Source organism: Mobula hypostoma, chromosome 25 (genome assembly GCF_963921235.1).
Source record: "Mobula hypostoma chromosome 25, sMobHyp1.1, whole genome shotgun sequence".
In the NCBI taxonomy this organism is placed as follows: domain Eukaryota; kingdom Metazoa; phylum Chordata; class Chondrichthyes; order Myliobatiformes; family Myliobatidae; genus Mobula; species Mobula hypostoma.
Genome location: NC_086121.1, coordinates 45,993,310 through 46,011,550, shown reverse-complemented (window position 1 = coordinate 46,011,550; position 18,241 = coordinate 45,993,310). Strand labels below are relative to the sequence as shown.

The 18,241-nt window shown below is 42.9% G+C and overlaps 1 protein-coding gene across 1 annotated transcript in view; it reads left to right on the top strand.

The window, feature by feature from the left end:
- LOC134338011 (ephrin type-B receptor 2) overlaps positions 1 to 18,241 on the top strand; it is a 532,321-nt gene that overhangs the window by 370,926 nt on the left and 143,154 nt on the right. The window lies entirely within an intron of this gene.

Below are 18,241 nucleotides of genomic sequence, written 5' to 3'. Positions count from 1 at the left end.
TTGGAGCGACAAAGGATAAGAGGTGACCTGATAGAGATGTGTAAGATGATGAGAGGCATTGATTGTGTGGATAGTCAGAGGCATATTCCCAGGGCTGAAATGGCTGCCAGAAGAGAGCACAGGTTTAAGGTGCTGGGGAGTAGGTACAGAGGAGATATCAGGGGTAAGTTTTTTACTCAGAGAGTGGTGAGTGCGTGGAATGGGCTGCTGGCAACGGTGGTGGAGGCGGATACGATAGGGTCTTTTAAGAGACTTTTGGGTAGGTACATGGAGCTTAGAAAAATAGAGGGTTATGGGTAACCCTAGTAATTTCTGAGGTAGGGACATGTTCGGCGCAAATTTGTGGGCGGAAGGTCCTGTATTGTGCTGTAGGTTTTCTATGTTTTTGTGTTTTTTCCTGACTGAGAACTGCCGTGACATTTTTCCTGACTCGTAATGGCACCCCTCCTCCTTTAATCCCTCTTGCTCTGTTACGTCAAAAACAATAGAACCCCAAAATATTGAGCTGCCACTCCTGGTCCTCCTGCAATCGTCTCACTAATGGCTACAGTATCATAATTCCATGTGTTGATCCATGCTCAGAGCTTATCTGCCCTTCCTACGATACCTCTTGCATTGAATTACACACAGGTAATGACATTACTTACACCATGCTCAGCCTTTACAAAATCTGTCTCCACAATCTCTCTCCTTTTCAAATCTCTATTCTGGTACACTGGTTCCAATCCACTTGCAACTGTAGTTCCCCACCCCACACCCTCATTCAGCACTAGCAAACCTTTCCCTAGGATATTAGTCCCCTTTTAGTTCAGGTGCAAACCATCTTCTGTACAGGTCACACCTACCCAGGAAGAGAAGCCAACGATCCAAAAAGCTTATGCTCTACCTCCTGCAACAACACTTAGTTAAGCATTTCACTGTGTAAGCTTCCTATTTTTGGCCTCACTAACCCATGCATGGGCAGCATTCCTGAGATCACCCACTGAAGGTCTTGCCCTTTAACCTAGCACCCAACTTCCTGAATTCACTTTGCAGAACCTCAGCATGCTTCCAACCTTTGTCATTGGTACCTAAAACCATAAGGCCATAGGACATAAGGAGCAGAATTAGGCCATTCAGCCCTTTGAGTCTGCTCTACCATTCCATCATGGCAACCCCCCTTACACCTGCCATAACCTTTGATGCCCTGACCAATCAGGAAACTGCCCGCTTTCTATATACCCATGGACTTGGCCTTCACCACAGTCTGTGACAGAGCATCAGAGCATTCCACAGATTCGCTACTTTTCTGGCTAAAAAAATTACTCCTTACCTCTGTTCTATAAGGTTGCCCCTCTGATTCTGGATACCCCTACCAGAGGAATTTCCTCTCCACATCCACCTTATCTGGCTCTTTCAACATCTGGTAGATTTCAATGAGATCCCCCCATATTAGAAACATAGAAACATACAAAACCTACAGCACAATACAGGCCCTTCAGCCCACATAGCTGTACCGAACATTCTGCTAAGTTCCGGTGAGTACAAAATGCTTCAAAATGCTCCTCATATATTAACTCCTTCATTCCCAGAATCATCCTCATTAACCTCCTCTGGACTCTCTTCAATGACAACACATCTCTTCTGAGATATAGTGCCCAGAACTGCTGACAATACTCCGTGCAGCCTGTCTAGTGTCTTATAAAGCCTCAGCATTATCTCCTACGCTTTTATGTTCTATTCCCCTTGAAATAAATGCCAACATTGCATTTGATAGGTGGCAACCTCTTTGACATCAGGAGGCTTCAGACTGTAACATGTAGAGAACAATCGATTATGGATCCTTTGGTCTCTCTATTCAACAACATTCCCTAGTTCCCTGCTATTTGCTGTATATGACTTGCTTCCATTTGACTTCTCAATCTGCATCACCTAACACTTTCTGGAATTAAATTCCATCTGTCAATGCTTTGCCCCAGATTTCCAACTCATCTATATTTGGAGAAGCTAAAATCAGATTGATAAGTGTTTTTGTGGGGTAAAGGGAGTTACAGAGGCATGAGAGAGGAGTTGGGCAGATTTGATTGGAAAAGAATACCAGCAGGGCTGACAGCAGAGCAGTCTAGCCACAGCTGGTATTTCTGGCAGTGATTTGAAAGGCGCAGAATATATATACCCCAAAGAGGAAAACGTGTTCTAAAGGAAAGATGGCAAACCATGGCTGACAAGAGAAATCGAAGCCAAGATATTTTGCATCAGTCTTCACTGTGGAAGACACTAGTAGTCTGGTGGAAGTTCCAGATGTCGGGGGCATGAAGTGTGTGAAGTTACCATAACTAGAGGAAAGGTTCTTGGGAAACTGAATGGTCTGAAGGTAGGTAAATCATCTGGACCAAATGGTGCATACCCCAGAGTTCTGAAAGAAGTGGCTGAAGAGGTCATAGAGGCATTAGTAATGATCTTTAAAGAATCACTAGATTCTGCTATGGTTCCAGAAGACTAGAAAATTGCAAGTGTCACTCCACTCTTCAAGAAGGGAGAGAGCCAAGAGAAAGGAAACTATAAGCCAGTTAGTCTGACCTCAGTGGTTGGAAAAACTGTTGGAGTCGATTATTATGGATGGGATCTCGGGGTACTTGGAGGCACATGATCAAATAGGCTATAATCAGCATGGTTTCCTCAAGGAAAAATCTTACCGGACAAAACTGTTGGAATTCTTTGAAGAAATATCAAACAGGATAGACAAAGGAGAATCAGTTGATGTTGTGTATTTGGATTTTGAGAGGGCCTTTGACAAGGTGCCACACTTGCAAGCCCATGGTATTGCAAAAAAGATTCTAACATGGATAAAGCAGTGGCTGATTGGCAGGAGGCAAAGAATGGGAGTAGAGGGAGCCTTTTCTCATTGGCTGCTGGTGACTAGTGGTATTCCACAGGGGTCTGTGTTGGGACCGATTCTTTTTACGTTATACGCCAGTGGTTTGTATGATGGAATGATGGCTTTATTGCAAAGTTTGCAGATGATATGAAGTTAGGTAGAGGAGCAGGTAGTTGTGAGGAAGTAGAGAGGCTACAGAAGGACTTGGATTAAGAGAATGGGCAAAGAAATGGCCGATGGAATAAGAGTTGGGAAGTGTATGGTTATGCACTTTGGTAGAAGAAATGAAAGGGTAATTATTTTCTAAATGGGGAGAAAATGCAGAAAAACTGAGGTGCAAAGCGACTTCGGCATCCTCATGCAGGATTCCTTAAAGGTTTATTTGCAAGTTGAGTCTGTGCTGAGGAAGGCAAATGCAATGTTAGCATTTGTCACAAGAGGACTAGAATGTAAAAGCAAAACTGTAATGTTGAGACTTTATAAAGCACTAGTGAGGCATCACTTGAAGTATTGTGAGCAGTTTTGTGCCTTTTGTCTTAGAAAGGATGTGCTGAAACTGAAGAGGGTTCAAAGGAGTTTCACAAACATGATTCTAGGATTGAATGGCTTGTCATTTGAAGAGCTTTTGATGGCTCTAGCCTATATTCACTGGAATTCAGAAGAATGAGGGGTGACCTCATTGAAACCTATCGAATGGTGAAAGGTCTTGATAAGAGTGGAAGTGGAGGTGTCCTTTTAGAATGGAAATGAGGAGGAATTTCTTTAGCCAGAGGGTGGTGAATCTGTGAACTTCTTTGCCATGGGCAGCTGTGGAGGACAAGTCTTTACGTATACTTAAGACACAGTTTGATAGATTCTTGATTGGTCAGGGCATGTGGAAAAGGCAGAAGACTGGGGCTGAGAGGAAAATTGGATCAACCATGATGAAATTACAGAGCAGACTCGATGGGCCAAATGGCCCAATTCTGCTCCTATTTCTTATGGTCTGATCCTGCTGTAACTTTAGACACCCTTCCTCACCATCCACAACACCTCCAATCTTTGCCACCTGCAAACTTATTAAATTACCTCTTATGTTCACATCCAAATTGTTAATATATATAAAACAAACAACAACAGTTCAACATCAGTAAGACACAAAGTACTGGAGGAACTCAGCAAGTCAGGCAGCATCTATGGAGGGGAATAAAAAGTTGGTATTCTAGGCTGAGATCTTTCATCAGGACTAGAAAGTAAGAGGGTACAAGCCAGGATGAGAAGAAGGAGTAGAACCTGACAGGTGTAGGTGAGACTAGGTGAAGGATGCATGTGGGTGAGGGAAGTAGGAGGAAGTAAGAATTTGGGAGGTGATATCTGGAAGAGGTAAAAGGCTGAAGAAGAAAGAATCTGATAAAGTACAGTGGACCATGGAAGAAGGGGAAGGAAGAAGGGAACGAGAGAGAGGTGATGGGCAAGTGAGGAGAAGAGAAGGTGTGAGTGAGGAACCAGAATGGGGATTGGGGAAAGAGAGAAGAGGGAGGGGGTGAGATTATTGGAAGTTAGAGAAATTGATATGCCATCAGGTTGGAGGCTACACAGATGGAATATGAAATGTTGCTCCTGTTGGGACCTGAGTGTAGTGGCAGTAGAAGAGGCCATGGACTATGGACCATGAAATGGGTGCCACTAGGAAATCCTTGCGTTTATGGCAAACAAAGCAAAAGTGCTCAACAAATCAATTCCCAAATCTACATCGGGTCTCACCAATGTGGAGCAGGCCACAACCAGGAGCTCTAGATAAAGTAGATGAACATGACATACTCTCAGGCAAGGTGTTACCTCACCTGTAAGGATTGCTTGTGGCCCTGAATGGTGCTGAAGCAGGAGGTGAACATAGAACATAGAACATAGAATAGTACAGCACAGTACAGGCCTTTCGGCCCAGAATGTTGTGCCGACCCTCAAACCCTGCCTCCCATATAAGCCCCCACCTTAGATTCCTCCATATACCTGTCTAGTGAAGGGGCAGGTGCAGCACTTATCCCGTTTTCAGAGATATATGCCAGGAGGGAAATGAGTGAAGAGGATCAAGTGGACAATAGTCTCATAGAGAATGGTCTCTTTGGAAAGCAAACAGTGGCGGGAGGGAAAGATGTGCTCAGTAGAGGATCACATTGTAGATCGTGGAAGAATGATGGAGGCTCGTGGGATGGTAAGTATGGAGAAGGGGAACCTTGTCCTTTTTATGACAGTGGTAGGATGTGGCGAGGGCTGATATGTGGGAAATGGAGCAGATGCAGCTGAGGGCAGCATGAAGTTGGTGTGAGGGTAACCCCATTCTTTGAAAAAGGAGGGCATTTCAGATGTTGTAAAATGGAAAGCCTCTTACAGAGAACAGATGTGTGCTCAGGCTTCAAAATCGGTCTTTGTAGTATACCGCAAGTAACAGGCTTCCAATCAAAAATCTACTGCTTCCCCCTGTGCCTCCAATCATACAGGTAATGTTTGATTCAATTAGCCGGTTTACCTGGGTTTCTACTGTGCCTTAATGTTTTGAACCAATCTACGATGTGAAACCTTGTCAAATCCCCTACCAACGTCCATGCAGACATCTATTGCCCTGCCTTCCTTGGTTCCCTCCTCAAAAGTTCAGTCAGCTTAGTGAGAAAGCATTTAGACCATAAGACCATAAGACATAGGAGCAGAATTAGGCCATTCAGCCCCACAAATATTCTCTGCCATTCCACCATGGCTCATTTATTACCCTTGTAAACCCATTCTCTTTCCTTCTTCCCTTAACCTTTGACACCCTGATTGATCAAAAACTTATCAATGTCAGTTTTAAGTATACCCCAATGACTTGGCGTCCACAGCTGTCTGTGGCAACGAATTCCACAGATTCACTGCCGTCTGGATAAAGACATTCCTCCTCATCTCTGTTCTAAAGAGAGGCCCCTCTATTCTGAGGTTGTGTCCTCTGGTTTTAAACTGTCCAAGCGCACTCGATCAAAGTCTTTCAATATTCAATCACCTTCCATCACCTTCATCCTTCCAAACTCCAGTGAGTACAGGCCCAGAGCCATCAAACGCTCCTTGTGCATTAACCTTTTCATTCCTGCAAGCATTCATGTGAACTTCCTCTTGATCCTCTCCAATGCCAGCACATCTTTTCTTAGATAAGGGGCCCAAAACTGCACACTATGCTCCAAGTGCAGTCTGAACAAAGTCTTAGAAAGCCTCAGGATTACATCCTTGCTTTTATATTCCCGTAACCTCAAACTGAGTGCTAACATTGCATTTGCCTTCCTTACCACCGGCTCAACCTGCAGGCTAAACTTTATGAATCCTGCACGAGTCCCTTTGCACTTATCATTTCTGAATTTGCTCCCTGTTTATGAAAATAGTCTATTCCTTTATTCTTTCTTCTTTCTACTGAAGTGCATGACCATACAGTATATTGCATTTGCCACTCCTTTGCACATTCTTCCAATATCAGTCCTTCTGCAACTCCCTGCTTCCTCAACACTACCTGTTCTGTTGTATATTTAATATTTCAGTAATCTTGTACATATATCTGATTTTTGTTTATTTAAATAATTCATTACGGCTTATATGTATAAATACATGGATTGCATATGTTATCACACTACCATGTGATATGTGAGTGCCTTGCTTAAAGTAAACTTGAAGTTAGACTTACATTTTGGACTCCCATGTCTTCCTTTGAATTAGTTTAATGTTTTGAAGTTACAAAACATAACAGTGGCGATGAGGTATTCTTTTAAAATGAACGTGAGATGGCTACTGACCTGTTAAAGCGCAGCAAGATGTTTGAGCTAAAAAAAGCAGTGAGAAACAGTGAGTAAAAATGCAGCCCACCATATGCAGAAATAGTCGAGTTAAAAAAAGATGCACAGTGCGAGTTCTTTGGAAGGGAAAACACAACTAAGTTTTAACAAAAAAAGTCAGAAAACAGAGGAATTCACAGATTTGTAAACAGTGAGAACTGGGTGATAATAATCATTTTAAAAAAGAGCAGAAATGGATGGTTACATTAGAAAAATTCCATAAGAGATAACTTGCTCATGAATACTGAGCTAATTGAACAGTATTTTAAAGCAAATGAAATAGCTAATAAGAAACAGCTACCAACTTTGCTGAGTGCGTTGGGTTTAAAGCCATATAGTTTGCTTCAAAGTTTAACTGCTCCAACCAAACCATCTGATATGAGCTTTGCTGATATTGTGAAAGTGATTAGGAACATTTCAAACCGAAGCCATTGTTGATTGCAGAACACATTAGGATTCATAAGCAGCTGAATTGAAGAGATTATCTGACCATTGTCAGTTCAATGATGCACTGAGAGATCATTTAGTTTGTGGAATCTTACAAGAAAACATTCAAAAATGGCTGTTAGCAGAAGCACAACTTACAGCTATTTCAACTGCTCTTTTAACTGTATCAATGGAAAAAGCAGAAAGAGATGCAGTTGAGTTGCAATCATGAGTGAAAGTGAGTGCGAACAAAATTGGCAACATCTAAACAGAAACTGGCCTGGCTGAACAAATTATGTTACTGTTGTTGCAGGGGATCACATACACCAGATCAATGCAAGTTTAAAAATGAAACTTGCAGAAAATGCAGCAAAGTAGCACACATAGAAAGAATATGTCAAGAAGACAAAAAGAAATGGACTGCACAGAGAAGAGAAAAAGATAAAAAGTCAAGTTGCAGTTTCAAAAAGAGCACCAATCTGCATGCTATTAATGAAAAATCTGATAATGATGAGAGTGACATGGTACTGAAGAGCCTTGATTAACAGTGTGAAAAGTAACAACAGACAAGCAATATGGCTTACACGAGAAGTGGAATTGGACACTGGTTCAGCTGTTTCAGTCTTTACACAAAATGAGATTGAATGGCATTTCAAAGATACTAAATTGAAGCCTGCAGGTACCCAACTAAGAACTTATACCAGAGAAAAGTAATTCCTATGAGTATCACATTTGTGACCGTGAAAGACAACAACCAACAAGCCACATTGAGCTTGTATATGGTAAAAACAGGAGGACTAGTATTGTGGGGACATGATTGGCTGAGACAGGTTGGACAACTTGATTGGAGATTCATCTACCATTTGCATGCTACATCCCCTCATGTGCGGCAACTTGTCAAAGGCCTTCTGAAAATCCAAGTAAACAACATCCACTGTCTCTACTTTCTCTGTCTTGGTTGTTATTTCCTCAAAACCCAACAGATTTGTCAAGCAAGATTTCGCCTTAAAGAAACCACATTGACTTTGACCTATTTTATCATGTGCCTCCAAAACTTCATTCTTAATAATGGACACCAACATTTTCCCAAACACTGAAGTTAGGCTATGCTAGTTGTTGGTGTAGTGGCATCCACACTGGACTTAGATGTGAGTGGTCCCAGGTTCAAATCCATTCGCCTGCTTAAGCACTGTCCATCCGTGCTGGTTTGATCGTTCAGCTAGCAGCTCAGCTCCATGAAAAACAGAGAAATGCTAAAGAAGCAGCAAGGTTGTCACCTGAGGCTAACTGGCCCCCCTCCCTTCTTAAAGAGTGAAGTGACATTTGCAATTTTTAAGTTCTCCAGAACCATTCCAAAATGCAGTGATTCCTGAAAGATCACGACTAACGTTTCCACAATCTCTTCAGCCACCTCCTTCAGAACCTTGGGTATAGTCCATCCAGTCCAGGTGACTTATCTACCTTCAGACCTTTCAGATTCAAAAGTATCTTCTCCTTAGTACTAGCAATTACTCTCACATTTGCCCATTGACACTCTCAAATTTCTGGCATACTGCTAGTGTCTTCCATTGTGAAAATTGATGCAAAATACTTTGTATTTTCATTCGCCATTTCTTTGTGCCCTATTACAACCCTTCCAGTGTCATTCTCTAGCACTCTGATATCCACTCTCACCTCTCTTTAACTCTTCATACTGTATTTCATCTTTTCTTTTCATATTGCTTTTTTAGTTTGTTACGTACCCCGTAACTGGGTTGCCAAACCAGCAGAAATGGATCACTCAGTTGGAGTCTGGAGTACTAGAACTATGAAAGTTTTATTAAAGAAACAAGCAACACAGTAATCGAAAGGATAATAAATGCAACAGTTCAGCGATGATAAACACACATGTGCACAGAATTAAGATAACAGCATCAATCAAGCTCTATCGTTGTCTAGGGGTAAATGACCAAAATTTCAAAGTGACTCAAAGTTCAGTCCAGATAGTAGTTCAGTTCGCAGTAATCGTTGCCATGGCGATGGACAACGTGGGGGAAGAGAGAGAGAGAACAGGAACAACTGATCATTCAGACACTGCTTCACTCACAGACCGGCGAGATTGCTCACAAGCAACTTTTGGGCGGGTCCTTGGTGATGTCACCTGAGGTCACCGACTGTGACCCCTCCTCCAGATGCAGTCAATCCTCTGCAGTGAACCCGGCACCCAGGCAAGGGCGGACACACACCGGGTTCCCGCTGATCGTACCTTTCCACCCTGGCCGTTGTCTGGTACTTCTCACCCACTCGTGAGAGGCGCACCGCTTCCAGGGTCTCGTTACCTCGGGTGGCGTGTGTCCTGCCTTAGCGAACCTGTCCCTTTTTATCCCCCTGCTGGGGCATCGCCTGTCCACCACTTCAAACAGTTCGGGGTTCAAAGGGGGAGCCGCTCCAGACAGCTCTCTCTCCCCCGTTCCTTCATTACACATCTCCAGACGCTGCTCCATTGTTCCTTATCTCTCCTTCCCCTGAGGGCAGGTGGCAGACCACTTGCTGATGTCACTGATGCTAACCCAGGCCAGCAAACATCTTAATTTTATGTGTATTCTCGTCACAAGTTGTCTTCTGTTGGTTTTTAAAAGCTTCCCAATCCTCCAACTTCCCACTACTTTGTGCTATATAATATGCCCTCTCTGTTACTTTTATACTGCCTTTGACTTCCCTTGTCAAACCTGGTTGCATCATCCTCCCTTTAGAATGTACCTTCCAAATTGCTCCCAAAAACTCCAGCCATTGCTATTCTACCATCATCCCTGCTAGTGTCCCCTTTCAGTGAACTTTTACCAGCTCTTCGCTGAATGGACATTGAACCCATGAACGCTACTGTACCACTTTTTTATTTTTATTTTTACACTTCTTATTTAATTTAACTATTTAATATATACATTTACTGTAATTCACATTTTTCTCTATTATTATGTATTGCACTGTACTGCTGCCTCAAAGACACAAATTTCACAACATGTCATGGATGGTAAACCAGATTATGATTCTCATGCTTCTGTAATTCCCTTTGCTCCATTGCGATATTGACACACATCTGACTCTCAGACTGCAGGATGAATTCTATCATATTATGATCACTGTATCCTAAGAGTTCCTTTTCCTTGAACTTCCTTATCAAATCTAGTTCATTACACAGCACCCAATCCAGAATTGCCTTTCCCATGGTGGGTTCAGTCACAAGCTGCTCTAAAAAGCCATCTCATCAGTATTCTACATATTCTGTCTCTTGGGATCTAGCACAAACCTAATTTTCCTAATATACTTGCATATTGAAATACCCCGTCACTATTTCAAAATTGCCCTTTTTATATGCCTTTTCTGTATATAACTTCCTTCAGGGTCTTTTTACCCTTGCAATTTCTTAACTCTTCCCGCAAAGAATTTTATATTTTCTGATCCTATGTTACTTTCTTCTAAGGAATTAATTTCATTTTTTACCAACAGAGCCACCCCACGCCCTCTGTCCTTTTGATACAATATGTATCCTTGGATACATAGCTCCCAACTATCATCTCTGGCAACCATGACTCAGTGATCCCAACAACGTCATACCTGCCAATCTCTACACCACAAGATCATCTTCCTTATCCCGTAAACTGTATGTATTCTAATAACACCTTCAGTCCTGTATTCATCACCCATTTTGCCCCCCATCTGAGATTTGAACTCATCGGACTGACTGCAGTTTTGCCCCATCATCTGCCTGTCCTTCCTCACAGTCTTGCTACACCCTGCATCTTCTTGTATACCAACTGCTCCATCCTCAGCCCTATCACTCCTATCCCCCTGCCAAAGTAGTTTAGGTCCCCAACACTAAAAACTGGCCTGTAAGGATACTGGTCCCTCTCAGGTTCATGTGTTACCCGTCCTTTTTGTACAGGTCATTCCTTCCCCAGAAGAGATATATAACAAACATTAGAAGGCCCAGTATTGATCCCTATGGTACAGCACTGGCAACAGACTTCCAGGCACAAAATTACCCTCCACCGTTGCCATATCTCCTATTACCTAGCTGCTTTTGGATCCTGCTTGCACTGGATGCCATGGGCTGTAACCTTTTAGACCAGTCTCCCATGAGGAACCTTGTCAATGGCCTTGCTGAAGTCTATGAAGACAATGCTAACTTTACAGCTGAATATTAATTGTACATCTATACTTTTTCTTCCTGTTTGAAAAATTAAATCTATTTGGTCAGACAGCATCTCTCTCCCTGCTAACAAAGCCAATCTTATCTTTAAACCCTTCTTTTTTAATAGTAAATTAATCTTTTCTTAAGATTTTACTCCCCAGTAATTTTCCTATAATTCACGTCAGACTCAGTCTGTAATTACCTGGCTGATCCCTGCTGCTGTTGGCAACCACATTTGCAGTCCTCTAATCACATGCAATTTACAAATTCCTATCAAGTCCACCCTTGCCTACCAGAGCAGCCTAGAATAACTTCTATCATTCCCTAGGGATTTATCCACATTTAAGCTTCTCAAGGCATCTAAAATACCTCCTTTTTAAATGATAACGTATTCTAGAATTTCACATGAAGATCTCTGAATTGTCCAAATACAATACACCTTACCCAAGGAAAAAGTGTTAAAAATATTAATTTAAAACCTCACAGTCCTCTGATGCTAATGTGCCCTAAATTTCTAAACCAGTGGTCCCCAACCTCCGGGCCGCGACCAGTATGTTGCTGCGAAGAATGCAGCGGTGGCCGGAACGCACCCAGCACATCTTTAAGAAAAAAGCCGAAATAAACAAGCTAATTAATTAGGTGCTGCCCGACATGTAAATGTCAGCCCAGATCAGAGGCAACGCAATCGGCAATCTTAAAGATGTGCTGAGTGCATTCCGGCCACCGCTGCACTGCAGTATTCTTTGCGGTAATGTATCGGTCCGCAGCCCGGAGGTTGGGGTCCACTGTTCTTAACCATCCTTTTTCCCTTCCATAACTACTCTGAAACTCACAGCATATGGTTACTACCTTCAAAACGCTCTCCCTCTGACATTTCAACCTCTTTACCAACTGCTTTCCGTTTGAGTTGGTCCGGTCCTGAACCTTCTCCAGTGAGACGGCTACATCCCTGGGGAATGCAGTTTACAAATTCCACCCTGTCAATGTCTTTCACTGTTGGTGATCCCAATTAATAATGGGGACATTGCAGTCCCCTACTACTCTAACTCTACTGCTCTGACTACTCTCTATGATGTGTTTATGAACCTTCTGCTAACTGTTAGGAGGCCTAACAAAATGACTGTCTCCTTTTTGTTCTTCAGATCTAGCCATATGGCATCACTTGAAGAGCCTTCTTGAACAACCTCCATCATAGAGGAAAGATGGGCTTCTTAATCAATACTGCAATGCCACATCCCCAATGTTCCCTTGCATACTGAACTCCCAGAAATATCAATCATATTCCCATGTGATGATCAAAACTCTCAATTCATCTGCCTTACTGCAACTTCCTTTCAGATACAATTTAACCTTCCAATCCACCAATGTGCCTGCTCTGTCTATTGGACTAATGTAGCTCTCCTACATTGCATTACATTCTTCGTCACCGCCCCCCCACCACCTTTAATGTTGTGTCCTGCCAGATTAGTTTACAACCCTCCCCAACAACACCAGGAAACTTTGCTGCAAGGCTCTTAATGATATTCTGGTTCAGGTGCAACCAGTGTGGCTTCTGCAGCCCCCATCTTTCCCAGAAACAGTCCAGGTAATCTATACAGCTAAAACCTTTCTCTTACACATCCCTTTAGTCATACATGTAAATACCCTGTTCTCTTGTCCCTATTCTCACCAGCACGTATTATCTGAAGTAAGATAGAGATTGCAACCTTCGGGATTCTGCTTCTTAATCTGCAATTTAGCTCCCTAAATTCATGTTTCAGGACCTCTTCCCATTTTTAAACTATGGAAACAAAGTTTTCAACCCATTGAGTGCACTGACCATCAAGTACCCATTTACACCGATCCTATTTTACTCTCTCCACGTTGCCAACGGCCTCCCCCAAAATTCTGCCACTCACTTGCATATTATCCTCCCGATCCACAGGTCTTTGACAGCACCTGGAGGAAATCCAAGTAGTTACAGGAAGAATGTGCAAACTCCACATAGGCAGCACCAAAGGTCAGATTTGATCACAGGTCCTTGGAGCTGTAAAGAGGCTCTACTTTATTTATTTGTTAAGATACAATGTGGAACAGACCCTTCCGGTCCTTCAAGCCACACCACCGAGCAACCCCTGATTTAACCCTAGCCTAATCACGGGGCAATTTACATTGACCAATTAACCAACCAGTTTGTCTTTGGACTGTGGAAGGAAGCCGGAGCACCTGGAGGAAACTCACGTGCTCACATTCAATGTACAGATTCCTTTCGGACAGTGGCGGCACTTGAACCCAGTTCGCTGGTACTGTAAAGCATTGTGCTATCGTGGCGCTGTGCCATTTCATCCTGATAAAGACAGTTCTCATGAACACCTTTCAGGAAGTCTTTATCCTTCTGTTATAGAATTGAAGTTTCCTAATATTACCATTCTACAATTATTGCATTTTTCTCTGCACTTATTTAGTCTTCCTCTCACCATTTGATATTCTTTTAAATATCCTCCATTGTGGAGTAGTGCTGTTTATCATTACCAACACAATCCAGTGGAGCCTTTGACCTCCCCAAGACATCCTCCCTCTCCAACACCTCCTTGCTCAGTACTGAAAATCTTCTTTTGGCTGTTTTGCATTGTGTGCAAAGATTGTCCATCCAAAAATATTAAACATCTAATCATGTTCATTTTTGAACTATGTTATTGGCACAATTTGTTTCCCACAATACTTCTTTTATGAGTGTATCTCCAAGGCTACTGGTTTTTGCAGGAACACTAATGACCAGTATCCCTGGCTGCTATAGTAGGCAAGGATGGAGATTGCTGGGACAGTCTCACAAAGACTATGCCATCTTCATTAGTCATTGATGAGGACAGAAAATACGGTTCCTTGATTCAAGTAGCAGGGTAAGCCAGGTAATTACAGGCTGATGAGCCTTATGTCAGTGGAAGGGAGGTATTAAAAAAAATTCTCAGGGATAGGATCAATCTATACTTAGAAAAGCTGGTGTGTGGGACAGTGACTGACCCAGGAGTGTGGGCAGTTACTCACCCAGTGTGTGGGGGCAATGAAAATCTAGTGTGGAATATGAAGAGGCTGACTAGGTGTGGCTCTGTCTCCTGTAGGACCACATGATCCGTAAGTGCAACTGGGGCATAACTGGAACTGCAGCTCAATGTCTTTCAACTCATGCAGGAGAATGAGGAGGTGATAAACAAGGAGCTACGGGGAGGTAGATTGCAGGAGACAGGTAACTGTGTGACTGTCAGGAGAAGGAGGGGAAATGCACAGCCAGTGCAGAGTACACCTGTGGACATTCCCCTCAATAATATGTATACAACTTTAGACAATATTGAGGGGACGACCTACCCGGGGCGATCCACAGTCATCAGGTCTCTGACACCGAGACTGGTGCCCTGGCTCAGAGGTGAAGAGGACTGCAGTGTTGATAAGAGATTCCTTAGTCAGAAGAACAGAGATGAGATTCTAAGGGCACGATAGAGACACCTGGATGGTATGTTGCCTCCCAGGTGTCAGGGTCTGGGATGTCTCAGGTCATGTCCATGGCATTCTGAAAGGCAAGGGTGAGCAGCCAGAAGTCTTGATACGTATTGGCACCAATGATCTCAAGGGCTCTAAGACAAGGTGAGAAGGTCCTGAAAAGAGATTTTAGGGAGCTACACAGAAAGTTAATAAACAGGACCTCCAGGGTAGTAATCTCTGGATTGTTGCCTGTGCCATGTGCCATTGAGGGTAAGTATAGGGTGATTTGGCACGTGAATGTGTGGTTGAGGAACTGGTGCTGGGGTGAGGAGTTCAGATGGATCATTGGGATCTCTTCTGAGGAAAGTCCAATCTGTACAAAAGGCAAACACGAGGAAATTTGCAGATGCTGGAATTTCAAGCAACACACATAAAAATTGCTGGTGAACGCAGCAGGCCAGGCAGCATCTATAGGAAGAGGTACAGTCGACGTTTTGGGCAGTATTTTTTTTCTCTCTCTCCTTTTTCTCGCTCTGTCCCTCTCACTATACTCCTTGCCCATCCTCTGGGCTTCCCCCCTCCCCCTTTCTTTCTCCTTAGGCCTCCGGTCCGTCCCATGATCTTCTCATATCCCTTTTGCCAATCAGCTTTCCAGCTCTTGGCTCCATCCCTCCCCATCCTGTCTTCTCCTATCATTTTGGATCTCCCCCTCCCCCTCCCACATTCAAATCTCTTACTATCTCTTCTTTCAGTTAGTCCTGACAAAGGGTCTTGGCCCGAAACGTCGACTGTACCTCTTCCTGTAGGCTGCCTGGCCTGCTCTGTACAAAAGGGAGGGGATACACCTGAACCCAAGGGGATCCAACATCCTTATGAGCAGGTTGGCTAGAGTTGCTCAGGATGGTTTGAACTACTTTGGCAGGTGGATGGGAACCGGAGTGATGGTGCTGAAGATGAGGTAGTTGGTTTACAAACAAAGGCAATGAGGAGAGGCTGATGACAGGGCAAAACTGCAGTCAACAGGATGAGGTGCAAAGTAAAGGGAAGACAAAATCGAAAAGAGTGAATACCGGACTGAATGTGTCATATTTTAATGCGTGCAGTATATGAAATAAGGTACATGAACTTGCAGCACAGTTACAGAATGGCATGTATGACATTGTGGGCATCACTGCATCATGGCTGAGAGAAGATTATAGCTGGGAGCGTAATGTCCAAGAATACACATTGTATCGAATAGACAGGCAGGAAGGCAGAGAGGATAGTGTGGCTTTGTTGGTAAGAAATGAAATCAAATCATCAGAAAGAGGTGACATAAGGTTAGAAGGTGTTGAATCGTTGTGGAACTGCAAGGGTAAAAAGACCCTGATGGGAGTTGTAAACAGACCCCAAAACAGTAGTAAGCATGTAGTCTAAAAATTACAACTGGAGATAGAAAATGCATGTCAAAAGGGCATTGTTACAATAGTCATGGGGGATTTCAATATGCAGTAGATTGGGAAGATCAAGTTTGTGCTGGATTCCAAGTGGATTCCAAGTTCTAGCTGGATTCCTCTAGAATGCCTACTGAAATTGATTAGAGAGCTTAGGGTAAATGAACCCTTAGAGGAAAGTGATCATAATATGATTGAATTCACCCTGCACTTTGAGAAGGGGAAACTATAGATGGATGTATCAGTATTACAGTGAAGTAAAGGGAATTACAGAGGCATGAGAGAGGAGTTGGCCAGAACTGATTGCAAAACAACACTGGTAAAGATGATGGCAGAGCAGCAGTGGCTGGAGTTTCTGGAAGCAATTTGGAAGACACAGGATATATACATCCCAAAGAGGAAAAGTATTCCAAAGGCAAGATGACACAACCATGGTTAATAAGGGAAGTCAAAGTCAAAGAGAGGGTATATTATAGAGCAAAAATTAGTCGGAAGGTAGAGAATTGGGAATCTTTTAAAAACCAACAGAAGGTAATTAAGAGTCATCAAGAAGGTAAAGATGGAATATGAAAGTAAGCTAGCCAATAACATTGAAGAGCATACCAAAAATATCTTTAGATACATAAAGTGTAAAAGAGAGGCTAGAGTGGATATCAGACCGCTGCAAAAGGATGGTGGAGAGGTAGTAGTAGGGACAAGAAAATGGTGGACAAACTGAATAAGTATTTTGCGTCAGTCTTTACTTTGGAAGACACTAGCAGAATGGTGGAAGTTCCAGGTGTCAGGGACCATGAATTGTGTGAACTTACCATTACCAGGGTAAAGATTCTTGGGAAACTGAAAGGTCTGAAGGTAGATATGTCACCTGGACCAGATGGTGTCAGCCCAGAGTTCTGAAAGAGGTGGTGAAGAGATTGTGGAGGCACTAGTAATGACCTGAATCAGAATCAGGTTTATTTATCACCTGCGTATGTGGTGAAATTTGTTAACTTAGCAGTGGCAGTACAATGCAAGACATGATAATATAGAAAGAAAAGAAAATTAAATCAATTACATTAAGTGTATATATCTATATTAAATAGTTAGATTAACAATAGCGCAAAACAGAAATAATATGTATTTTAAAAATTTTAGGTAGTGTTCAAGGGTGCAATGTCCATTTAGGAATTGTATGGCCGAGGGGAAGAAGCTGTTCTTGAATTGTTTAGAGTGTGCCTTCAGGCTTCTGTTCCTGATAACTGAGAAGTGGGCATGTCCTGAGTGATGGGGGTCCTTAATAATGGACACTACCTTTCTGAGGCACCGTTCCTTGAAGGTGTCTCGGATACTACGGCGGCTAGTACCCAAGATGGAGCGGAATAATTTTACAACACTCTGCAGCTTCTTTCAGTCCTCTGCAGTAACCACCCCCCCACCCCACCCCCATACCGGACAGTGATGCAACATGTCAGAACGCTCTCCACGGTACATGTTTTCAAGTGTTTTCCAGAATCACTAGATTCTGCAATGGTTCTGGAAACTGGGAAAATGCAAATATTAATCCTCTGTTCAAGAAGGGACCAGTTAGTCTGACATCAGTGGTTGGGAAGATGTTGGAGTCGATTGTTAAGGATGAGATCTCAGGGTACTCGAAGGCACATGATAAAATAGGCCATAGTCAGCATGGTTTCGTCAAGGGAAACCTCGCCTGACAAATCTGTTGGAATTCTTTAAAGAACTAACAGGCAGGATAGACAAAGGAGAATTGGTTGATGTTGTGTACTTGGATTTTCAGAAAGCCTTTGACAAGCTGCCACACTTGAGGCTGCATAACAAGCTACGGGTCTATGGTATTACCGGAAAGATTCTAGCATGGATAAAGTGGTAGCTGATTGGTAGGAGGCAAAGAGTGGGAATAAATGAGGCCTTTTCTGGTTGGCTGCTGGTAACTAGTGGTGTTCCACAGGGGTCTGCGTTGCGACCAATTCTCGTTACATTATATGTCAATGATTTGGATGATGAAATTGATAGCTTTGTTGTAGTTTGCAGACTACACAAAGAGAAGTAGAGGGGCAGGTAGTTTTGAGGAAAC